Raw genomic sequence first — 27902 nt, 5'->3', positions numbered from 1 at the left:
AAAGCTTATGAACTCACCAACTTAATTGTTGACACTTTTTCAAAACTACTTGTATTCTCAGGAATTCAATGAAACAGGAAATCAACAGCTTTTTATGGATGGGACGATAAATCGTCAAACAGTTCATTTTGACATCACAATGTAATTGATTTGAATCATGTAAACATATGCTTTGGTGTAACCTTTTCAATTATATTTATGATTGGTGGTATTTACTTTGAGCACTATCATACTCGTTGTTGTGATACTATACATGAAGTCTGCCACCCCGGACGTTTCCGCCATCCTTGGTTTGGGGTGTGACATTATTGATGTGTGTTTTTATGTATATATGTTAATATCTCAAGATTTAAATTTATAAAACCGATTTTATCGCAACTGGACTAATAAACACACTAGGCGGTGTACCTAACTGTGCAACAGTATAGTTGTGGTAAGACCAGGTGTCGAACACAAGGGGAACGGTGGTGAAATAATTTGGAGTTTTTATTATAAGTTACACTAAACACACAAAAACAATAAAGAAGGGTTTTATGGAATTAAATCTCAAATAAATAGCTAAATAACAAATCTTGACAAATTGACTGAAGACAAATCTCTTTAGGTACTTTGGTTTAGAAAAAATTAAATCTTAAAATCATAGATAATTGCTCATACAGAAGTTATTTGTTCTTTGTTCACCGATTCCTAATCTCACTAGTTTCTAGGTCTAAACAACTAATCCTTTGACTTTCAAGACTTTTAGTAACAGTGATCAAGTGCACTAGTTATCCTAAAGATGAGTATTCAATTCGTATTATGAGAGACTTGAACTACTAGCATCAGGATCATGAAGCTAATTATATATGAGTGGTCATCACATGTAGACTTACACATTTTAATCACAAACTTATTGTTTAACCCTAGGTTTTGATCAAACACTAATCATATAAATTTATAACTCATATGATTCAAGCACATCAAACTAAATTGTTCGTCTAACCTAACAATACTCAACAATAAACAAATAAGAATGCAACTTCAACACATAAGGATCTTTATCAAGCAATCATAATAAATTAAATAAAAACAATAAACTTCAAAGAAATTAATCCATGGATTCAAGAATTTATCTAATCATAAATCCAAAGAAAAAGAGTTTTTACATCCTTAAATCAGAAAGTAAATGCATAAAGAATCACATTGTAATGCTAATCATGGTCTGAACAACGAACCAAACGATTTCAGGAATGAATCTATTCTCTAATCCTTCATATCTTCACTCATATCAGCTTAACAACCTTTTGGCCACCATCTAGACCCTCAAAATGGCAGAAGAAGTGTTTCTTTTCGACCAAGGATGGATAAGAGTCGTAATCCCCCTTCAGGTTAACCAAATATCGTTATATATGCATTTTTAAACCGACGTCGTACATTCGGTGTACATGAATTACGATGAGTGCAGTGCAACAAAAACGTGTCTTGACCCACCCGCGTAAGCTGGCGTACTTACCACATTATGTTGGACGTAATAGGCTACATCAACCTACTTCTTCATTTTTGCAATCCAACTCCAATTTCCATCCTTTTTGCTTCCTTTTCTCTAGCAACAAATTATACCTATAAAAATATAAATTAAAGCATGATAAGTACCTTTTAGTTCTAAATAGCATAAAAACATAGTATAAAATAATAAGAAAATGCCAGGAATATATGTATAAAATAGAAGTTATCAGTTGTTAATCAAGTCCGTGAATTGCTCAAAGTTTTGGAATCATTACATTCTTTGTTGTTACTAAAACTCATGTTGATTTATGTCTCAATTCTAGTGAGTATATATATATATATATATATATATATATATATATATATATATATATATATATATATATATATATGTATATATGTATATATGTATTTGTAAAAAGACCATGTTTTGAACCATCCAAAAGGTCTTCAAAACAGTCCTTAAAGGTCTTTATATGTGGCTTAATGCTGGAGTAAACTCAAGCCCTTAATAGTGTTTTCTCTTTTAGCAATGTACCTTGTTTTTCCCTTAAAAGCAATATACTTTGAGTTATGGCTTAAGAATTAAATTGTCATTTTAACTCCTTGAAATGTTGCTACTATTAAGAACTTAATTTCCATATTTATAGTCACTTTTGATTATGGATTAATGGGTTAATTTTTCAATTAACCCTTAAAACACAAAGTTGGGAATTGTAGGAAAATGTGTATTATGTCGTTGTTTTGTAAAAAAATCTATAAAAAAACACCAGGAGTCTGATTTAGGATCTGAAAAGCCTCAAAGTTTAAATTTTGAGCCTATATTGTCCCTGATTTTTCCCAGGACCTGATATTGTGTCTAACCAAGGAGAAAATCGCCATTTTCACTGGTTGGTCGGAAATTAGCTGCACTGATATGCAGTTATGTAAAATGCATAGAAAATTCTAGAAAAATCATATGGACTTGTATGAGAACTACTTGAAAAGATAAAAATCTAAACTACTGGAATATGAAATTAAATTGTTATTTCTACAGGTTTTGGTGGTTCTAAAGTGGCCTTGAACAGGCTGTTGTTTCATGTCAAAATATGTGAATTTGGTCTAGTAATTACTTTACATGTTTGGGGTAGAGGAATTATTATTTTTGATCTTGTTATGTCACACCCCGCTAAAGCGGAAACGCAAGATCTAACAGCGATAACGGTTTCATTGCAAAAGATAAAGAGACATCACCATAGCAGTATTTAAAAGTTTACAACCCATGGTTTAAAAAGAAACAAAGTACAAGTTTTCCAAAATAACATTGTTCATAATATAACTTCATAATGGCTTCAACACAATGCAGCATGCTCTATGATGATGAATCTTTATATCCACTTACTAATTATTTCCTGAAAAAGCATGTAAAACGAGCGTCAACTATGAAAATAGTTGGTGAGTTCACAAGTTTATAAAATCGAGCTTGAAATAAGGCTTTTCGTAAATACAAGTACATTGCTTTAATGAGAAACAAAGTTGATTGCTATAATTGATAAACGAGTTCATTGCCATAATAAATAACAAGTTTATTGCTATAATGAGTAACAAGTTTCGTTGCTAAAATAAGTATTCAAGTTTCATTGCTAAAATAAGTATACAAGTGTCGTTGCTAACATGGGAATACAAGTTTCGTATGTGCATAAAGAATAGTATGTGCATCAAGTTTCCATTCATGAGTTCACAGCCCAAGCCTAATGACCGAATCGTGCCCTATTGACTACTATGTGTATCGCAAACATAGTGTATAAAATGGTAAAATGCACTCAAGCGAATCGTGCGAGTGAGGAGTTGTCTACCTCCTGATAGCGCTATCCATAATAACCATAGGCTCAAAAGAGTTAATGAGTTGTGTCTAGAGATTCCAGGGACTTAACCGCGATACAGTCCTCATGAATTAAACTAACATACACATACATATGAAATATAGCAACCAAGTTTCATACAAGTCCAAATAAATACAACGAACATAAAAATAGTTTAGGACATGCTTTTCTACCCCAAAACATTTAAAAACCGAAAATAAGGGAGTGCGTGAATACTCACAATATGCAAAATATAGTAATCAAGTTTATACGAGTCAATTAAATATAACAAACATAAGTAGTTTAGGACATGCTCTTCCACCCCAAAACATAAAAACCGAAAATAGGGGAGTACGTGAATACTCACAATATGCAAAATATAGTAATCAAGTTTATATGAGTCAATTAAATATAACGAACATAAGTAGTTTAGGACATGCTTTTCCATCCCAAAACATAAAAACCGAAAATAGGGGAGTACGTGAATACTCACAATGTTTCGAGTAGATATAAGTAGTGTCTCGGAATGCACCAACGTCTTACTACTGGGATCCTACGACATCAAACACACACTAGTGAGTTTTCATGTCGAAATCTAATGCTAATATACTAAACTCTACATATACTGAAATGTCAATTTATGTTTTAGTATTGGATTTTATATTAATTGGTTACACTTTTTCTGAAATAATGAAATTCTACAAGTCGTGCGATTAATTACAACTTTGGAATATTAATTTTCCAGATTTAGTAATGTAAATTAAAGGTATTTCTACACATTAAAAGTGTTTTATATTCCTAAAAATGTAAAATATTATCAAACAGTTTCCAAAAATTGTCAAACCTTGATTTTTAATTGTAAATACAATAGAGGTTTTCCAGAAAATTTTCCTTGAATTTTTAATATGGTTAACTATTTTTCAAATTTTTAAGTCTTCTTAACAACATAAATTCACAAAAAATAGCATTCAAAGGATAAAATTCTCAAACTTTTTATTTTACTGTTATTACACAATACTAAGCTTGGAAAAATATAAAAATGTATTTCCAAGCTGTTTAATTATATTTTATGATTTTTGAGCATTTATTCCAATAAAAATTGAAATAAACAGAAAACAGCTTCCAAAATTACCCAAACTTTTTATTTAACTGATATTATACAGAAATAGACTGGGAAAAATACAAAAGATATTTTTCAGTGGGTATTTCTATTTTTCCTTGTTTTATTCCTTTCAATATCCATTAATTGAAGAATAAATATTAAACAGTTAAAATAAATTACCAAAATTTTTTGTAACATCATTTACAGTGTAATTAATCTGGGAAAAATACCAAAAGTGGTTTTCATATTGTATAATCCGGTTTTGGGTATTTATGTGTATTTAGGTGTATTTAAGTGTATTTAACTTTAGAAAATAGGAGAAAAATAGTTTACAGAAGATAAAAATCATCAAAAAATTTATGTAACCTCCTATTGTAAAACATGATGTTCTGGTAACTTTTACTGAATTTTGGATAATCAGAACTATTTTTCCTATTTTTAGGCCATTATAATTACCAAAAATCGGGAAAAATAGTAAGTCATGATGAAAAATTCTGAAATTATTTTTCTGAGTCACCCACCACAGGTAAGGGCTGCGAAAATTGTTAGATACAATTTTTACACTTTCTAAAGTGGTTTTGTGATTTATTATACCCAAACAAAAAGAAAAACGGAAATCATACCAAACAGCAACAAAAATCGAAGAAATTTAATGGGGTCATTATTCACCATAAGGGTCATCCATGAATTTATTCCGGATTTATAGACCTCTGGAAGTATTTTATGTGATTTATGCCCTTGATTTCTCGCAATAATTTTTAATAAATCAAAGAAATAATAAAAACTCTTGGTATTTTACAGATTATCACATGCATGTGAGGGCTTTCAAAAGGAAAAATGTTCAAAATTTATTCAGAAGGGAAATAGGGGTATTGAACCCAAACAAGTTAAGAAATGTTGCACATTATAGTGCATGAGATGTAAATGTGGCTGAAGTTCATGAATTTGAGTAGCCCATTCAGTGAGGTTTTAAGCCACGAAATTTCAGCCATCATTCACTGGATATGTTAAGTTTCTAAATTATTTTTCCCCAGATTTATGGTTGGGTTTAGAGCCATTGATCACGCAAAGCAAAAATGGTGATCACAGAAAAAGAGCTGTTTGCGCAACCATTTTGTAAAAATTGCCAAAAATCCGATATCTAATATTTTACAGTGAGACCAGTTGGGTTTGAAAGTTAACTCGTGGAACTATCCAATACAAAAATAATTTCAGGATTTGGTTAAGAAATGACCGAGTTATGGCCGTTCAAAGCTGAACAATGTAATCTGGCATTTTGACAAGAACAACATGCATGCTTCTGTTAAGGTCCGATTTCTAGCACATGCATGGAGTGAATGAGCATCCAAGATGTACTAGAAATGGTTTAAATGCTTTTGTTCATGCAAGAACACAAAATAAATGGAGAAGAAGATGTAATACTCGGTTTTGAAGTCACATGAACACATGTGCATCTTTTTCACTCCTTGCATGGGTTTGATCCCGGATTTTCACCATCTCAAACACATGCATTGTGTTATGGTGAGAATCTACAAACCACAAGGGAAAAGTAAGGATTTCTAGCCATGGAAGGGCATAGAATCCGAAGAGTATAGAAAACCATGAAGAAGAGGAAGTAAAATCATGAAACCATGAGGGAGGATTGTGTTGTTTACCTTGGTTTTGATCTTGAGAGAAGCAAGAACACCTCAAGGATTCCTTAATCTCGAAATTATGGCAGAGAATGGAGGATTTTCTGATGTGTAGGAGTGGTCTTGGAAGTGGGAGAGTTTTCTTGGAGAAGGAGTGTGAGATGGAGTGTGTAGGTGGTTCAAATGAGGTGTAATGATGGGTTTTAAGGCATGGGGGAGAGGGAAAAGCCTAATGGACGAAAATTTAAGAGGGATATGGTATTTTTATTGGCATTTGATCAAATAATAATAGCCTCCCTTGAATTTTTATAAATCTAGATTTTAAATTTTATAAAACTCAAACATTTTCATAATCTCCTAAGGTTTTAATTATTGGGTTTTGTTGAGGTATTTACACTTGGTAATGACTTCCAAAAATTATATTTGTTGAACTAATTTATATAATGATAACCTATCATTTTTTTTTTTATAAAAGAATCAATTTATCATAATTCAACAATTTTAACAAGGATTCATAATATGTGCTTGTAAGAATTTGATATTCATGGATTTTACTTTTGGTTCACATTTCGAATCATGAAGTGTATGAATTTGCCATCAACTTTATAGTTGGTTCATATTATGATCTAATTTTTGTTCATATTAGCTTGTGATACTTAACCTTGTTAAGCATCAATTTGTTCCAATATGAAATTTTTAGGGTTTTTGGAATATTGTTTGATATTCACCATCACATTGAAGCATAATTAGAATACTTTAATTTATTTTTAGGGTTTTATACCCTTTTTCAATTGTAACAAGTTTGAAGTTTCATTCTAATTATAGCATTGGCATTTCCTATTATAGTTAAGCAACTTACTAGAATCATAAGTGTCAAGTATATTAGTCCTAGATCTTAGTTGGTTCCTAGTTTATGCAAGGTTTTGACCTAATTTATACTACTAGGCCATGGCATGTTGTGCATGAATGGTTTTTATAAAGATGCATGAGTCCGAGAATGACCTGAATTGACAATTGTCACATGTTAACTTCTAGTAATCTACTTATTCATGTTGTATTAGGGGAAAGCTTGGTACCTCAAGTACTATAAGATTTGTAGTGTGGAAAAGGTGTTTTTTTGACAAAGGTGAGTCAATCTTTGTGGTTATTTAAAGAACTTGTTATGAACTCCACATCTTAGAGGGATTGGAATGAACCTAGGTTGTATAGATTTCATGTACCACAATTGTGAATGAAATGTTGATTTGAATGATGTTTCCCTCATGCTACACTTTTTACTTAGTATTTTGATGTGAGGGGTGTGATAGGTCCATGACAGAAAGAGGGATTTGTGTTAATTGTGTGATATTTGCATGCTAAAATTTTTGGTAATATTTGCCTATGTTGTTTGGGATAATGCATGTTATTGAAAGATCTTGTATGTCTGAGAGTCATTATAGAATGATATTGCTAATAATATATGATCATATAGGGTTGCCTTATAGCAAGTTACCATCAATTGATTATTATAATTTGATTATTAATAAATATATCAACAATTGTATTTAATTGTAAAAACATTATTTTGGAAAATCATATTTTACCAACATAACATGAATTATTATTTCTAAGAAATAATAATAAAGAGAACAAATATATCATACGGTATGAATATTTATGTTATGTACAAACTTTTAGGCACTTTAGGTAACCAAATGTTTACAACTTAACTAGCTGGTCATGGAATGTGTAACAAGCACTTAGAATATTTCTTATTGTTACACAATGGCCAAAAAATGACTAGGATGTCCAAGATTGCTTTTCCTTTGTTTATTATATGTTTCATGCATGTAAGAGACATGCTTTTGCTTTTAATTTATGGTTGCACTTTTTGTCTACATTGGATGATATATAAAACGAGAGACTTGAAAGAATTTGGGTATAGTTCTTTTGAGCATTCTTCTTCTTAATTTTGAGCCTTAAAACCGAGAGCAAGTGGGCTCCCAAAGGGCTACCAAAATCTCGAAAACAATGTCTCACATTCTCCTCCTTTCTCTTGCAATTTGGTGCTAGAATAATGTCCATTTGTTGCTTCATCTTTATAGTCATTTTTGGTTATGGATTAATGAGTTAAGTTGTCAACTAACCCTTTAAACCCAAACCTGGAAATTGTAGAAAAATGCCTATTCTAACCTTGTTTTGTAAAAAAAATCTAGAAAAGTCATCGAGAGTTGGATTTAGGATCCGTAAAATCTCAAAGTTTAAATTTTGTGTCTAGTTTGTCCCTGATGTTGTCTCTAACTAAGGTGAAAAGCGTCATTTTCACTGACTGGTCAGATATTAGCTACACTGTTAAGCAGTTTCGTAAAATTCATAGAAAATTCATATGGACCTTTAAGAACACTTCCTGAAAAGTTAAAATTCTAAACTACTGGAATATGGAATTAAATTGTAATTTCTATAGATTTTTGTGGGCTAAAGTGGCCTTAAACAGGTTGTTATTTCATGTCAAAATATGAGAATTTGGCCTAGTAATTAGTTTACATGTTTGGGGTATTGAATTGTTATTTTTAATCTTGTAGACTTCTAGAAATCTACTTATTTGTGTTGTATTAGGGTAGAGCTTGATACCTCAAGTACTACAAGATTTGAAGTGTGGAAAAGGTGTTTTTTGACAAAGGTAAGTCAATCTTTGTGGTTATTTAAAGAACTTGTTAGGAATTCCACATCTTATTGAGATTGGAATGAACCTAGGTTGTATAGGTTGCATGTACCCAAATTATGAATGAAATGTTGATGTGAATGATGTTTCCTTCATTCTACACTTTTTATTTATATTTTGATGAGAGGGTTGTGATAGGTCCGTGATAGAAATAGGGATTTGTGTTGATTATGTGTGATAGTTACACATTATAATTTTTGGTGATATTTGCCTATGTTGGTTAAGATAATGCATGCTAGTGATATAATATGTCTTAATGATGAAGGGATGATGTGAGAATGATTATATAAAAGATTTAAAATACATTAACTTGTGATATTTTGTTGCATGTTTACATAATGTGAAGTAAGGATGTAATATGCTATCTAATTTTATTAATAAAAATTGAGCATGCTTACTTAGGGAGGATTGTAGTGTAACCCTTATGTGATGAATTAATAATATATCAATTAAAAAAGGGAATACACTTAGAGGGGTGTAAAGGCTAGCAACGTATACTTTGGTGTGTGTACCTTATCTGGATACTTGTAAGGGCCTTATAGGTTAAAATATAGCTAAAGGGAAAGAGATTAAGCCAATAGTGACGTCAAGTGGTTTTTCTAGACCACTATTCGGTACATGGTTCATGGACACTAAGGTGTTCGAGGACTGGAATGGTATTGGCGTACTGATGGTACTGGTTCAAATATCAGGTTTGCGTGGGAAGTTTCTAATGATGGGAAACAATGATAAACATTGATCTTTAACAACAACACACATACTTGTATTTGTGTCGTTGGAGTAGCGAATGTAACAAATCGGGGGCAATATTACAGGTAAGAATCCCGCCTCACACAGAGCATTGGGACAAGTCGGTCATGTTAGTAGTGAATGAGGTTTTTACCTCGTGGGTTAGTGATAGACCCAGTGGGGTAGAGTTGGGTTGGTCACTTAGTAGTGAACAGGTTTTTCCTTCATGTTAGTGATGGACCTGCATGTAGGATGTCTACCATATGGGTAAGTGATGGACCCATGTATGGGGTGTATACCTTGCGAGTTAGTGATAGACCTATGGCTAGGTTAGGAATAACAAATATTTATCTAATATTAAAAGATAAATAATAATGGTATACCTTAGTGATAGACCCAGTGGGGTAGAGTTGGGTTGGTCACTTAGTAGTGAACAGGTTTTTCCTTCATGTTAGTGATGGACCTGCATGTAGGATGTCTACCATATGGGTAAGTGATGGACCCATGTATGGGGTGTATACCTTGCGAGTTAGTGATAGACCTATGGCTAGGTTAGGAATAACAAATATTTATCTAATATTAAAAGATAAATAATAATGGTATACCTTAATGATACTCTATTGATGTATGTGATATGAGTGATTCATGTGAAGTATGTGATGCGTGTGATATATGTGTTGTATGTGATGTATGTGATGATATGTTATGTGTGCTTTCATAACATTGTACTTATGGTTGACTCACTTAGCGTTTGTTGACACTTGTTTCTTTGGTGAGGATTTAGGGGCTTTTGGGTAGTTATATTCCAAGTATATGTACTAGTATTGATACCATTTGGACATGTTGTTGACTTTTCATAACACTTGTTTTTTAGAACTTGTTTTGATTGGTATGTGAACTTTAATTTTGATAAATGTTCTTTTTGGTAATAAAAGTAACATTGGTGATGTTTTCAAGTAATTCAAAATAAGACTTCCGCTAAAGTATTTTGTTAACTAAACATTTTAAAAATAAAAAAACATAGGGTGAAAAATCATGTTGTTACGAGTTGGTATTAGAGCCATGTTGTGAGTGAACTGAATACAAAGGCCTGTGTTTAGACTCCCAGTATAGATTGGCTCAATTACGTGCTTTAGGATCTTAAGGGGGAGGATGTGTGCTAAGAGATATAGGACACTTACTTGTAACTTTCTAAACTTTCCCATCATAAAATTGTTATGTATACCTAAAACTCTTTGTTGTTTAGGAATATGTCGCTCGCTGAGGAGAATGCCTATGTTGGGGGTGTTAGAGAGGATCAGAACAACCGCACCCAAAACGCGCCACCATTTATGTTCCAGACCCCATGTATTGGTCGCCATCAAACTCGTAACGAGTGCAATCTAAGGAGTGATACCATCATTGTTGATCTATAGGAACAGTTAATAAGATGTGAAGGGAGATGAAGGCTAGGGATGCACAGAATTCTCGGTTGCAACAGTCCACGCGAGCCGTAAGACTACTACCTACAGAAGGTGATGCTACGGGGGAGTTGACGAGGAGATTGTCGAGAGTCACTCGGTTCTCAAGGAGTGAGTTTCGAGGGAGCTGATTAGGAGGGAAATGTTTGGGGGTGCAGGCCACAAGGCAACACCTTTAAGGAATTCATGGATTTCAAGCCACCAAAGTATCATGGGGGTGAGAACACTTTAGAATGCTTAAACTGGATTATGAAGTTGGAAAAAACCTTCCAGTTGGATGACTTTACTGAGCGCCAGAATGTTAGCTATGTTGTGAGGATGTTCGAGGATGAAGCGTTATGGTGATGGGATACGATTGCCAGGAAACTTAGTGGTGGTGCTCGGGATGCTAGGACTTAGGAAATATTCTGCAAGAACACGGAGGATCAGTTTTGTAGTGAAGGTCGTACGCAGGAGATCGAGTTAGAGTTTCTCGCCTTAGAAAAGGGAAACATGTCTATAGCCCAATATCACACAACTCTTACTAAAAAGTTGCAATTTTCCTCTGAGTATCGCGCGATTCTATTTTGATGGATTCCCATATAAGTATTGGGAAATGGTTAGATCGATGGCTACTCTTATTGAAGCTATGGATCAGGCTCGGAAGATCAAGAAGGATATTGAAGTGCATGATGGTACCTCTAGTAGAGGAGGTGATAAGATAAAGTGGGATGGTTTATCTGAATCCTCTAAGAATAAGAAGGATCACCAAGACAAAAAGGATGACAGGTCGAGCTTCTGTATGAGGTGTCATTCATCACACAAGGGGTCGGTCACTGCTAGTAGTTTGAGTTGCAGGTGTTGCGGAAAATTGGTCCACAAGCAGTAAAAATGTAAGAGCGTCAAGCTAATTTGCTTCAACTGTTGTCAAGCAGGGCATATGAGTGGGCAATGCACAAATCCTAAAGTGTATCCAAGTGGCAGTGCTAAAAAGATTGATGCACCAAAGGTGCAAGAACGAGGATTTTAGATGACCCTTGAGGAGGCCAAAAGCGATGATGAGGTATTCTCATAACTTTTGTAGCTAAGTGCTAGTTTTATATGTATTGTTTTTCTTCATGCTAGCGATAGTAGATCGCTTTTATTTTTTGCTTTCTGTGCTTGTGTTTTGTTAGTTCAAAGTTTTCTGAATTTTTGTGTTAGACATTGTAATGGAGGTAAGGAATCATCTTTTCATGTTTGGGAAATTTACGATGAGTATTCTAATATGATGATTGGACACAAGTTTTCCCTTTAACTTGGACTCCGATCAGGATCAAGTCGAAAGTTGTCATTGCTATGTTTTGGCTGTCTGCCAGTCAAACCGATATTCTCTGCACTGAAAGTGTGTGCAAGTTCCGTGTTTTGTATGGATTTGTGTATTCTTGGTGATGAGAGAACTGTATGGTTCGTTTCAATCATTTGTGCTTTATGGTGATTAATTGTCTAGTGAGGAGGTGTGAGGTTTCCTTTGGCTCATGCAGTGGAGGGCTTAAGGAAGTCGATGGCTATCTTTGTGTGGAGGTGGTCAAGGAATTTCGGCTTTAGACCGTTGAAGGGAGATATTGAAAGACTCTCCTTGGATGAGAATTCTTTGTTTTCACAGATAAGGCAAGCTAAGATCTGAGTGTATTGTTGCTAGACAAGTTACCAATTAAGGAATTGATGCACTAGATAGGAGAGTTGGTAGTTATCTTGGTTAGAGAGAGACCAAACAACAGGGTATGAAACAAGTTAAGCTCATTAGATTCCATTGAAAGGATGTACACGGGTCATAAGTGACCTAGGTGGTCAAAAAAACATGAAGATTTATTACCATAAGTTGTCCGTATTTGTATCTGATTCCGAGGACGAAATCATTTTAAAGATGAGAGAATTGTAACGACCCGAAAATCATTATGTTAACAGTGGTTGAAAGGTTATTTTGATTCAAAGTGTATGAATTTAAGTAAAAAAATATATTAATTAATATCTAAAAGAAGTAATTGATATTTAACGGGTATATAATTCAGTAGATGATTTTTGGGAAAATTAAGATAAATATAATTTCATTAAAAGGTATAAAAAGAAAAAGGGGTTAATTTGTCAATAAAATAAACTTAATATGTGATTTTATTAGGATTAGGGGTGTTGGGAGTTTAATCATGAAAGCCTAGAGACTTAGGTCCCGTTTGATAGTTGCTGACTGAGAAAGTGCTGACTGAGAAATGTTTGTCTGGGTAAGAAATCATGGCCGAGTAAGAAACCTTGTTGTTTGATTGTACATCTGACTGAATGTGCTTACTGATGAAAAATGACAATTTTACCCCTGCTGCTCTATACATTGTTTTTCAACAATTCAAACAATTCATTTTTGACAAGATTCACATTCATTAATCAATTTAAGCAAGTGATGGATGAAATTGAAGAATCAAGAACAGGGGAAACGTGAATGGATGAAATCAAGTCACGTATAATAGTTGCTTAACATTTGAATACAAGGTCAAAAGTCAAAACTACACTTTATGTGGTAGGAGCCTGCATGTTATAAAGAATGTATGAAGATGAGGAAAAACTAACAATCTACAATCATAAATTACAATTAACATGTTTCATCACATTAAACAATAAAAATGCAAAAACATTGTATAGTGTATGTACTGTTTAAGTGTGGAAATGAGTAGTACATACAGTTGTGCATATAGCCCTATCATAAATTTTTTTGAAAAGTCCTATGACATGAATCTAGACTCAATCTGCCACCGGTTACATAAATAAACATTTGTTGTTAAAATGTGATACATACAAACAAAAGGCCCCATGGAGAGCAGATAGTAAATGCACCAGTTATAGGAACATCTTCCCCATCTTCTCTAAGATACACCTGATACATAATTACCCAACTTATCATAAACAAAATTTTAGTCAACAAAACACAAAAAACTAATCTATCCATCAACAACCCAATCTTTAGTCTAGATAATAACCCATCTACCAAGATACTTATAACTATTCATATTTCAATATATAAGTATCATGTATGACTTGCCAATCGCCATTAGTAATCTTTCAATAACAAACAAATTTGAACTTTGAAGCATGGACTTAAAAAACGTAAAGAATAGAGAATAATTTTGTTACACAGCTTGTAATACTCACATAACACAGCATTAGGAAACAAAATATAAAATATAATTAATGCAAGATTAAACGTGAATGGATGAAATCAAAACAAGTTGAGATGAATTATTGATTAACAACTTTTCGATTAATGATTCGGCCACAAAACGAATTTCTTGATTCAATAAATTACAACAAAACAAATTGAATCACTGAACTAATTGCTCGATTCAATTGAATACCAACAAGAGAAAGATCGAGAATCGTGAATTAAATCGATTTGACTTGATAACAACTGATGCGTAATACAATCGAGAACAAAGAACGAGGACAAGAATGATCATAATCCAGATTATTTTACTCGATTCTTGATATACACAGTGAAATAGAAATCGATGTAAATACTAACATCAAGAACGGATACAATATCAATCCAACCCAGACATTTATAAAAACGAAATCGATAGAAATCTGAAACCATACATTTTCAAAAAAAATCGGAACTTGTAGAGAAAAACGCATACCTAATGAGAATAGGAAGAAGGCATCGATCGTTGGGGCTGTTGAGGCGCTGAAAGAGCAGCGGTAGGGCATGGGCACAATTGGAACACGCTTCTTTCTTTCTCAGTCAGGCAATTCCAATCTTCTTACTCAGTCAGATTTTTCATTCCGAGCCAGACGTCCGAAATTGTTTTATCAAACAGCTTTAGCTGACCGAGTCAACAAAAAATGTCTGACTTGACTCGGTCAGATGTATATCAAACACAACCTTAATTGGAAAATGGCATTAAAACCCCATGAGTTACAATCAACCAATTAAGGGAATACGTTTGGTTTTTTTGTGTATGCAACATTTACGTACGATCCTTGTGTATTCCAATCATTTGTTTTTATGGGCTATTGTGCTTTCATTGAACATCAAAGAGAAATTAGATCGATCAATTGCAACTAGAATTCTAGTGATGGATGCATCAATTATCGATCGGTAGTAAAGGGAAGAAAATAAACACCTAACTTGAAGGGAGAGGCCAGGATCGACGATCTTAAGGCAAGGAGTGGGTTGACATTTTTTTTGGATTACTTTTATGATCAAATTTGGTAAATCTAGTGGTAAATTTTATGTAATTCCTTCTTCCTCAAGGTTTATGTCTCAATTGATTGGCAATTGGTTAGAGTTATGGTGTCAAAATTCTTCATTTTTGGTGTTATTGATCATACCTTCTTTCTCCTTACAATATTTGAAGTTCCATATGGTTTAAACTCAAGTTTTATTTGGTGTATTTTTATTATTTATTTCTGCCAAAATCTTGTTAAGAACACTAAAAAAAGTGTTATTAATCAAGTCTATGAATTGCTCAAAGTTTTGGAATCATTACATTCTTTGTTGTTACTAAAACTTGTGTTGATTTCTATCTCAAATATAGTGATTTTTTATTTTTTGTAAAAACATCATGTTTTGAACCATCCAAAAGGTCTTCAATACAAGCCTTAAATGTCTTTATGTGTGGCTTAATGGTGGACGTAACTCAAGCGCTTAATACTATTTTCTCTTTTAGCATTATACCTTGTTTTTTCTTTAAAAGCAATGTACTTTGGGTCATGGTTTGAGATTTAAATTGTCATTTTGACTCCTTGAAAATTTTCTACTATTAAGAACTTAATTTTCATCTTCACTACTAGAAAAACAGTTTTTTACGACGCTCATTGCGCGTCGTAAAACGCTCAGACGACGCGCAAATGCGCGTCAAGGAAGGCCCTGTCATAACGAGAGACGACGCGCATTTATGACACGCAATGCGTATCATTAAAGCCCGCTGTCAAGAAAGGCCATGTCATAAATGAAAATGACACACATTTTTGCGTATCGTAATTTTATTTTTTTTAAAAAAAAAAATATTTATAGATTTACTAATTTTTAAATTTAATTTACATTTCATGTCTCATAATAGAAAATAAAATACCATATACAAAAAATACAATCCATTGCACAAAAGTTAATGTCATACAAAATAAAATATAATAAATAAGAAAGATAATTCATTGCGCTAACATGTCAAATACAAATAATCATCCCTAACTATATAACCTAATACTAGATTGCTATCAAGGGACATCATCATAACTCACTAAAGGTCTTTGAACAATGTTCTCGTCATCAACTCTTACACCAACCTTGCTTTAGTAGATGGTCTTGGAACAATGTAATATATACCCATTTGTCACTGACTTCTCTTCTTTGTTTTCGCATTGCAACATTGTTTAAGGGCCTTCGATCATCCTCACGTTTAACAACTAAAGTTGTAGCTCTTAAAGCTTTTCATAAAACAAATAAAAAAATCAAATTAATATAACATAAAAGAAGATGGTAAAGTCGAATGCCCTGATTTGATGTTTCAATAATATGGTGCTACATTTAAAAGGTAACATGGATTACATCAAATAGATAAGAATTTTCCATATGGATTTGATATACATCCTCCAAACGGATACTCTAGCACACGGAAAAGAAAATGAAACTTTACCTCCATTGGTCATGGTATAGTCCAAGTTCTCATCACTAAAACTGTCTTCAAGGAAATTTTCAACAACATTTTCATGTTCCTAAAGTTTCTATCTTTATTAGTTGCAATATTCCAGGATGATTCCATATCTAGCAAGTGGAAACCATATTACAATTATTGAACAAAAACAAAAATCCACAGAGTAAAACATACAGACAATAAATGTACATTATTTATCCAATAACTTAATAGATTAAGTCATGTTGCTTTTAAGTCCATTAAGTTAAAAAGAATACCTGAGCCAATGCCTGATAACTTGCAAAAAAACTCTTCCTGGTTTTTTCTTGAGAAGCCTTCTCTTCTGTGAGTCCATGAACATCAAGGAATTTTTTGTAGAGTACCCTTTGCATAGGAGAAAGCTTCACAACAATTATAAAAACATTTTTTGGAGGTAAATCCTCTATCTGTAATGAATACAAACCATGATGATAAGATCTTTGAACCCCTTTGTGAACATTGATCAAAGATTTATTTTGTAATAGGATGCTATACTTAACAAATCAATGGAAGTAGAAGTACTTACACAATAATATTTTACATACTAAGCACAGAGAAACTAGCCAACCTTTATCTTGTCGTACCTCCTCTTTTTTAGTAAGCAGTACTTTCTGCAACCTAAACACAAAAAAAGTAACACATAAAAATTAAATAAAAATATAATTTACCTCTTTAACGTCTAGTAGTCTTCCCGTTTGACCGTTTCCCAGAGAACAAATGTTTCGGCTTCAATGTCGGAATGACTCTATCGCCCTCCATTAATCATTCCATTATTTCTTGTTCCAACCTGAAAATAATTCAACTTTAATTTTATAAATATCTAAATTATAAATTATAGGTTATTATCTTGTAAAACACAATTCATAGGAAACTAATTAATATCTTATTCTAAAATCTTTATACACGTCCATTAACACAACAACTATGCTAAATTGCTAATGAAACTTCCCAATTTACTATGGAAACTTTTATTTGTAAAGATGGCAACTTTCAGACCTTTGTCGTGAATTGAGGGGTGTATACCTTTGGTTTCATGAAACAAACAAATTCAAGGGTATATAAGATTACAGTCAAAAGTGAATTTATATAGTGCATTTTATGTATCTTGAATTAAAAAAAGAACTTCTAATAACTACTGTGCTATCAAATCTTCACATTTTTACCTTTATCTGCGTAATAATAAACAAGATACTCGGATGTCTGTTGTTTCTCTTTCTCTATATCATCTTCATCAACCTTTATGCCATTTTGTTGACTTCAATCTTTGACTTCTTCTTTTTCTTGATCTCCATTCAAGACACCAACTGAACCACCGTTGTTGCTGTTGAAATCATCATTGATGGTCGTGAAAATTGGCATTTGTTTGAGATTATTTCTTCTATCAATCAAACTCTCCTTCAATTCGTCATACTCTTGGTCCTCCCATCGATGTTCTACCCGAGTAGTTTCCATAATCGTTCTGTATGGTGATGGAAAGAGGTAGGTAGATATGGTGGGGATGTACTCTTGGTCCTCTCATGATTATCTTCATCAAATATCAACAGTTGAATATCATCAGAAACAAGATTCACTTCTGAAGGATTTGAAGTTTCGGGCTTGTTACGCTTTGCAATTTCACCAGGAACCAGGATTTTACGTTTCCGTTTACGAAGAAACAAAATTCTCTTCAAATGATATTTTTGATGGATGAAGGCTGTTATCATATCAACAATGTTTAATTATAGCAATTTAGATTTTTCAAAAGTAAAATGAGAATAAATAAATAAATAAAGTAGAAAGCTATAGCTTGATAGATTTACCTGGAGCAAATGTGACACAAGTAGTTGCAGAGAGTTCTTTATGTTCCCTTAAGACATAAGTTAAAAGTGCAGCAGTTCCACCACCCAAAGAATGTCCAACAATCTGAATCCAATGGAAAATCTTTTTTTTAAATATATATGTTAAAAGTTGGAATATAAAAAAAGAAAAGATAAAAAGTAAAAAAGTGATACTTGAAGCTTATAATCAAGGTAATCTTGGAATGCTTTAAGAAGAAGAGGAGTTGCAAGCTTTGCAATCCATCCAGCAGGTGCAACCATTCCACAATGTGCATAACCTAATAATACAAAATTAGTAACTCCTCCGTCATGCACAACTGTATGATGAAATGACACAACTGCCCCTGTTGCAGCTGTTAGAGTGTCCTTGATGCTGTGGGCCCTACAAATTAATAGAAGGAATGCTTTTGTCTTGTGGTTTATTAGTATTGTTTTAGCCGGCTTCAAAATCTGATATAAATCAACCAATTTTTGACATAAGATGTAAGGGTAAAATGGTCATTTAGTCAATTAGCAAATCAGCCTCGCCAAAAAAAGAAACAGTCCTTAATCCAGCTTTATATATATATATATATATATATATATATATATATATATATATATATATAGAGAGAGAGAGAGAGAGAGAGAGAGAGAATACTTACTCCAGCTTTGGGTTCCTGAATAAGAACATGTTCAGGTGAAAAGCATGTCTCCTCTAGAAACATGGGAAATGTTTTTTTTGGAGAAATGCCAACAAAGAGTCAACAAATCCAATGGATATTTAAGCTTAGAAACTATTTCAGGACCTGTAAGTTGCAGGCTTTCTTCACCTCCATATACACTACTAACATGTATATCAAGGTTATAAGATTCCATCAATCGAATGAAGCCTCAAATCATGGTGAAATTGACATCATGTTACATGCTAACCTGACTTTTTAACAAATAGTTGATGCCCAAAGCTATATCTCCAATTGGCCATTTACCTAAAGTTTATGAATATGTAAATCGAAGAGTTTCTGACAAAGTTGAAATGGTTTCCATCCATGTTGTAGGAGCCTGGATTAGTCTATTGGATACCCGTTCAACTCCTGAAGGACCATGACTCTGTACAAGGCTATCACTTTCTTCTTCATCATCGGGTGTTGTGCCGGATTGTAGTTTTTTGTTTAAAGTATAATATAACAGAGCAGTTGCACAAGTTGTTGTTGCCATTGTTACTGTCGCCATGAGATTAAGAGCTTGATATCGGCTGAAGAAACGAAAAGTTTGTATGAGAAACAGTTTCTGTAAATAGAAAAGCCGTGTGGAATTCTTCAATCGTTTTCTTTGAAGACAGTTAATCTCAAATTTGTAGAACTTCTTTAAACTAAAATTATAAACAAAAAAATCAACAGACATTTCCTACAAGAAACGAATTCCAACAGAAGTCATATAACGATGGATTAAAAGGAATGAACATTCTTTTGAACCAGTGGCCTTTCTTTCCTAAATCCGGACCTACAGCCACAACTCCTATGCTTCCAACGATCTATAATTACAATTTTCATGAATACGATTTTCTTGAAAATAAAAGGTGAAATGAGGAATATAAAAAATCACCTAATAGAAACACAAACTAAAACTATACGCACATTTCTTGTTGATTTGTTGTCTCATGGCTGATGGATCGTACTTGTAAACAACTTGAAAGAAGGGGGAGGCGGAGGCGTTGTCGGCCGTATCAATGATTTTGTGTCGAATGAACATTCGATTCAATTTTGACTTTATGGTCAAATGAACACTTGATTTAAAGTCTCGGAATAGTGAGGCTATTTGTGAATGGTTGGAGAAGATGGTCGGAGACACTTGGCAGTGCGAGATCGAAGGTTAGGTGGAGGTGTGATGCTGCTATGAAGACGAAGGCTAGGGCTTTTTCTTGCTAATTGGAAGAGGCGGGGGGTTTAATTTTTGGGATTCAATGGGCGAGTGAAATCCCGCCTTAAAAACGCATGTTTCATTAAAATGTTATCAAATGTTATAAAGCGACACATTTAGACGACACACATTTTATGAAAGGCGTCCTCCGCATTTTTTTTCCTTTTCTGACACTAATTTTCGGGCACGCAAAAATGCGTGTCCTCTATCCTTCAAATTTTGCAAAACTGACATTATTTTTTAGGGCACTCACAAATGCGCGTCCTCTATCAGCGAGTGTCATTGTTTGCGCGTCATTAAAGGGTTGTTTTCTAGTAGTGCTTTATAGTCGTTTTTTATTATGGATTAATGGGTTAAATTTTCAATTAACCCTTAAAACCCAAAGCTAGGAATGGAAGGAAAATGCGTATTCTGCCACTATTTGTAAAAAAAATCTAAAATAATACACCGGGAGTCGGATTTAGGATTCGAAAAGTCTCAAAGTTTAAATTTTGAGCCTATGTTGTCCATGATTTTTCCCAGGACCTGATGTTGTGTCTAACTAAGATGAAAATCATCATTTTCACTGATTGGTCGGAAATTAGCTACACCGATATGTAGTTATGCAAAATTCATAGAAAAATCATATGGACTTGTATGAGAACTACTTAAAAAGATAAAAATCTAAAATACTGGGATATGAAATTAAATTATTATTTCTATAGGTTTTGGTAGTGCTGAAGCCGCCTTGAACAGGCTGTTGTTTCATGTCAAAATATGAGAATTCGGTCTGGTAATTAGTTTACATGTTTGGGGTATAGGAATTGTTATTTTTGATCTTGTTGACTTCTAGTAATCTACTTATTCGTATTGTATTATGGGAAGCTTCATACCTTAAGTACTACAACATTTGAAGTGTGGAAAAGGTGATTTTTGACAAAGGTGAGTGAATCTTTGTGGTTATTTATAGTACTTGATAGGAACTCCATATCTTAGAGGGATTGGAATGAACCTAAGTTGTATAGGTTTCATGTACCCTAATTGTAAATGAAATGTTGATGTGAATGATGTTTCCTTCATGCTACACTTTTTACTTGTTATTTTGATGTGAAGGGTGTGATAGGTCCATGATAGAAAGAGAGATTTGTATTGATTTTGTGTGATATTTGCATGCTATAACTTTTGGTAATATTTGCCTATGTTGGTTGGCATAATGCATGCTATTGAAAGATCTCGTATGCCCAAGTGTCATTATAGAATGATATTGCTAATAATATATAATCGTATAGGGTCACACCTTATAGCAAGTTACCATCAATTGATTATTTGTTAGTATAATTTGATTATTAATAAATATATCAACAATTGTATTTAAATGTAAAAACATTATTTTGGAAAATAATATTTTACCAACATAACAGGAATTATTATTTATAGGAAATAATAATAAAGAGAACAAAACTAGTCATATATATATATATATATATATATATATATATATATATATATATATATATATATATATATATATATATATATATATATATATATATATATATATATATATATATATATATATATATATATATAGGAAAAAGTTCAACAAGGAACCATTTTAAACTATAGAACCAAGGAACCATTTTTTCAAGTTTTAGATCTTATTATTTATCGAAAAAAATCTAAAAATATAGAAATTCATAACTTTTTATCTTCTTTCCATTGATATCAAATTTGATAATTTGTTTTTTTTACCTTTTTTTTATCTGTTTATATTCACATTGTGAATCTACACTATAAATCATTAATTTTGTATAAATACACTTTATGATTCTGTAAAAATTCACAGTGTGAATCTAAACATATCAAAAGGCACCAATGTCGGCCCTTCTTTTTGGATTGATATCCTGGTTATTGCATGATGATATGCTTAGTGACATACTGACATGTTAGGTCGGTATCCTGGTATATAGGATGATGCTATGTTAGTGACCGGTTAGGTCGGTATTCTTGTATATAGGATGAAGCTATGATTATTGTTTTGTTAGATCGGTTTGACTGTTTGTATATGCTAGCATGGTTATCTATGTGTTTATTGCGTGTTTGGGGGTGGGTTGAGGCAGACATACTTTGTGCTGTAGGCCAACATACCCAGGGCGGCCCGGATAAACTGTAGGCCCAATGGGGTATATCTGAAGGCCCGGGAGGGTGGATCAGACATGCTGAAATTTTTGAGAGTGAGCCAGACAAACTGAGGGCCCGGTGAGGGAGTTCTAGTCATATTGTAGCCTCTATATGCATGTTGTTTGTTATGATATGGTTATGGCTTGTATACCGTTGGTATTTTGGGGGAACCCACTAAGCTTCGGGCTTACAGTTTTGGATTTTGTTTCAGGTACTTCGGATGATCGCGAGAAGGCGAAGGCATGATCGTGCATCACCTCACATTTTTATGATTTGGTTTCTGGGATACTCTGATATGAAACTATTTTGAAAACATTATGTATTTCGGGACAAAATTCCTTCTAACGGGGGGATGATGTGACAACCGTCAATTTCTAGTCAAGTCAAATTCAAATAAATTCAACAAGTCAAACCGGTCAACTCAACTAACCATTGTATATTAGGGTTTACATTACATTACTACTATACAACTCGCTATTTTAATAAGAAGTTATCACTCGGAAAGTTCGTATGTTCAGAATTCATAAACCCTAATCAGGGTAAGTGATGAAACTACATGGTAAAACAATATTTCGTACCCCTTGGGGCGTATAACATTCATAACGAGGCTTAACAGGGTTTACAAACCTTACGTTGTGAAGCTAAACATCCAAAAAGGTCACAAACAAAGTCTCTCTCAATCTCTCTCGCTCTATCTCTCTCTATCTCTCTCTATCTCAAATCTCTCTCAAAATTTCTTTTAACTTTTTATAATCATTCGGGTCATCCCGACACTTAACTCGGTGAAAAACCGCTCGAAACAGGAAGATTCCTTGAAAAATAACCTTATAGGACTGAAGTCCCTATTAGAACCGAAGCCTTCCTCTAGAACCAAAACTACACCTTATGGACCGAAGCCATGAAGAACCGAACCCTATTTGGACCGAAACTGCTAAGACCGAACCGAACCTTGGAGGACCAAAGGTCCCTTCGGACCGAAACCTCCCTTCGCTCCATTTTGCTTTCGGTTCCCTACGACCAGCTTCGCCTTCAGTTCTGACTGCTGACCGAACCTTCGGCCTAATGCGAGCAACTTCGCAGGAAGCACCTTTTCACCCGATTTTCGACCCTGACTTCGTTTTAAGCCCGTTTTCGATGATTTTCACACGGGATTTTTCGTATAAATCCATATTTTATTATTTTTAACCTTCCAAGATCATAAAGTATGCATATTCTAAGGATTCTTGTATTAAAACCCACACTTTTCTTAAAAGCAAAGGCACAAGCTACCTCCCATACCCACTCCATGACACCCTCAATCACTATTCACATCAGCCTTGTCCACTAATTGTACTCTTATCCTTCCCCCACAAGTCTCCTTAAACCCACACACAAAGAACCTATACTACTCTAGATCACAAACACTTCACCTAAAAGCAAATACACTTTTCTCTCTCATTTTATCTCCAATATTTCGAGATTCTCTAGGAGTTCTAAGCTTTTCACCCTCTATTGGTAAGTAAATTTCATCCTTCGCCTTATTATCCCATACTTATTCACTCAAGTCATGGATTTCTCACATAAATGTCATCATATTTGTTGCTAGATATTCAAATTTTCAAGTGTCTCCCAAGTGTTCTTGACTTGGAAACCTCTCTTCTTCCACCTTCATCTCAGGGAATAAATCAAGGTGAGTTCATATCCCCACATTTTCATGCTTTCTTCAAGTTTTATGGGGGAATACAAGTTAAAATATTAAATACTTAACTAAACTCAAACATCAGCTTTCAACAGGAAAGTTTAGTTCCATTAACAAACTGTTTTGACCATCTTAAACTTAATATCTTTCAAAAATGTTTAATATGCAAATATTTCAGGTTCATACCTTTAAAATGACTACTTGCACATCTCCATACGATTTTTCTACAATTTATGGTGAGTTTTACAAAACCTCTTATCATTTCAGAAACGAATTCGGACCAGTTTGTGAATATGAACATTTTCACACAAGTTAGAGACTTCTAAAAATCATAATAAAAATTATGAATAAACTAGACAAATTTTCTAAACTCTCAGATTTTACGGATTTAGTTTTCGACTTCGTATCATTTTACTATGATGTTTTTAAAACAGTGCAGAAAGGTTAAAAATTAGTAACATAGCTTACAATATTAACAACACTTTGTAGTATTGAGCAAAGTGCATACCAATAAGTTTCTACATGTTGAATGTATTTCTGGTTAGTTTATCATCATAAACAGAATTTAGTCATTCATGATAAGGTTTTTCATTCATTTCGAACACATATAATAAACTACAATAGGTATAGTTTATGGATTTTACAATAGAGGCGTACTACATGAAAAAGGTTTTACTCTCAAATCAAATGGGTTTTTCATATACTACATGATAAACTATAATAGAAATAGTTTATGGATTTCATATCACTAATTTATTACATAAAGGGTGATTTCACTTCCACTACGGAAGAGGTTTTATATTCAAACTATATGTAAACTAGTTAACATAATTTGTGAGACACTTATTCCATCGTACTCTTAGAGTACGAGTTCAAATGAATGTAAGTTATAACCAGAGTCTCTTGTAGGGAGAGCATGATAATTGTGTATAGATCTATATTGGGATTGACACCCCACACCTCGCTGCTAGCTACAGCAGGACCTGCAGGTCTACGGGTGACATAAGTCATAGGATCTTGACGTCTGAAAAACGTTGTTGCAGGTTAATACTCGTTATAGTATGGTTATCACGACTCACATAGGGAGTTAACAATCTTTCAAGTTTACGGGGAAAATTCTACTTTAAAAAGGGGTTTATCTATTTAAAACTACAAACACGTTATAAGTACAAAACAAACACATATTCTCGGTCTTGGGATTTAGGACTACATGACTTTTATAAGGAAAATATTGGATTTTCTTTGGAAACACATTTCTATTAAAACTACATTTCATCTAGAATTATTAGACTCCAGCTATAATTGCTAAGTGTACATGTTAGATTTATATATGAATTTAGTCGCAATCGACTTAGAATTGGTGGGCCCACCTTACTTCCTGTTCCTTGTTTGGTTGTGGACCTAGGGCAGGCCCATTATATTCGACGGTTTATTTAACTTAAATTTTATATAAATTATATACACTGGGTGTTTATAGAAGGAATCTACGGGTATTTCTACGGTACATTATTGCATAACATAGGAGCTTTCTTTTCACACTTAATAAAGAAAATATTGAATTTTCCGGAATCATACTTTGTCGCTTTTACAAGGAAAATGGCTTATTTCTCAAATAAAACTCTTATGAACTCACCAACTTAATTGTTGACACTTTTCAAAACTAATTGTATTCTCAGGAAATCAGTGAAACAGGAAATCAACAGCATTTTGAGGATGGGACGTTAAATCGTCAAACAGTTCATTTTGTCATCATAATGTAATTGATTCTGAAACATGTAAACACATTCTATGGTGTAACTTTTTCAATTATATTTATGATGGTTGTATTTACTTTGAGCACTATTATACTGGTTGTTGTGATACTATACATGAAGTCCTCCACCCCCGGATGTTTTCGCCATCCTTAGTTCGTGGGTGTGACATTTTGGATGTTTGAAAATGTTTTAATTTTTTATGAATTTTATGGATGTTACAATATGGCAACTAAGTAAACCAAAACTTCATTTGTTATTGAAATAAAATGAAAATTGGAACTTTTCCTTGCATGAAATGAAAAACTATATTTCTAAACTTCCCCGAAGAGTAATAGTAGTCAATTAAAATATCCTAACTCTTTAGTAGTAGCTCCAAATTCTGACCATCGAACCAAGTAACAAAAATTCATCTCTCACGATCAGATTTAGCTCATTTTTCTTAAGCTTCATTTTTTCTTTTAGATCCTGCAACACCATCAAAATGTGATCACCACATTATATATTAAGAATCTAGGAATAGGAACTTATGGAGTTAGATAATATATGTACCTGAAGTAGAGTCACACGACTTGACTTTACCATCTTTAAGATCTTTTAGATATCTTGGGCAGTTTCACTTCCAATGTCCCTTCAATTAGCAATCGAAACAAATGGACTCATTAGGGTCAACATTTGGAATGAACTCGGAACAAGCCTTTCTCTTAACCATACGATCAAATGGTTTGACCTTGGCTGGTCCCCTTTGATTGGGAAGAGAAATATTTTCTTGATTACTAATGTTACCACTGTCAATGTCCATGGAAACCTTGGGATTAGACCCTATAAACATTTAAGCTTCAGTTGTGTTCTTAAGCATTTATGCTTTAACAACCATTAACATCTAGATAAATCAATTAGGGTCACATCGAGATTCCTCATATGAAAGTTCTCAACGAAATGACCATATAACTTATGAAGCAAAAGAAGAACTAAATCAATGGCTTGCTCCCTTGGGAATACGACACCCATCCTTTCCAATTTGTCAATGTACGACTTCATTTTTAGAACATACGTACACACAAAATGTTTATCTTCATGTTTACATGCCAATAGGGTTTGAGTAATTTCATATCTTTCAACTTGACGTCGGGAGAGTCACAGGAGGAGGTGGTGGAATAGTTGAAGATAGACGATGTCCAATTCCACCATTTCCTAAGTAAGGGAAGACATTTTCACCTTGACTTGAAAGCGGAATACCATCTCTAGAAAATTGAGGAAAACCATTTCCATAAGAATGAAGACGGCCATTATTGTCTTGATTTGACATCTAAAAATTTGGGGGAAGAGAGAATTCAAGTTAGTTGATAAAAATCCTTAATTATTAACCCATAAATTAAATTAAGGATAAGATACATATTTTCGATTCAAAATTTGAAGATGGATGCAGTAATCAAATTCGAATCTATTTTAGGTAAGCAAGGCTTTTACCAATTTCAATCTTATGAAACTCTTAGATCTTTTAAGGTTCATTGAATCTTATTAATGACATGTTTAATCTCGATTATGCTCTCACTTTTGTGATTGGGGATGCCGAGGATCACAAACGGGATGTGAATAACCATGCAAACCCACTCAAACACCCCAAATCGATATATAATCTCCCATTGATGTGCCAGTTAACCACACACGCTCCATCAATAATTTTAAACACAATTTGTTTCATCATTTCATCTTTATAGTCCCAAATTAGTGTGTCGGTTAACCACACACGCTCTACTAACTACTCGTAAATAAATGATTTGCATTTTCATGGATTAGCATACAATTTTAGATTTTTCCTAAAGTAACTATAGTGGGATTCTAAAAGGTTTTGTTACTTTATAACATTATACTTTTAATGAGATGATGTCTTATTGGAACCGTTTGGCTAACGACCCTCCACCACAGAGGAGAGCAGTGGGTGAAAATGACACCCATTAAACGGTCATTTT

Source organism: Lactuca serriola, chromosome 1 (genome assembly GCF_051521515.1).
Source record: "Lactuca serriola cultivar US96UC23 chromosome 1, Lser_US96UC23_V15, whole genome shotgun sequence".
In the NCBI taxonomy this organism is placed as follows: Eukaryota; Viridiplantae; Streptophyta; class Magnoliopsida; order Asterales; family Asteraceae; genus Lactuca; species Lactuca serriola.
The sequence above is the reverse complement of the archived record's forward strand: the minus strand, read 5'-3'. Positions refer to the sequence as shown.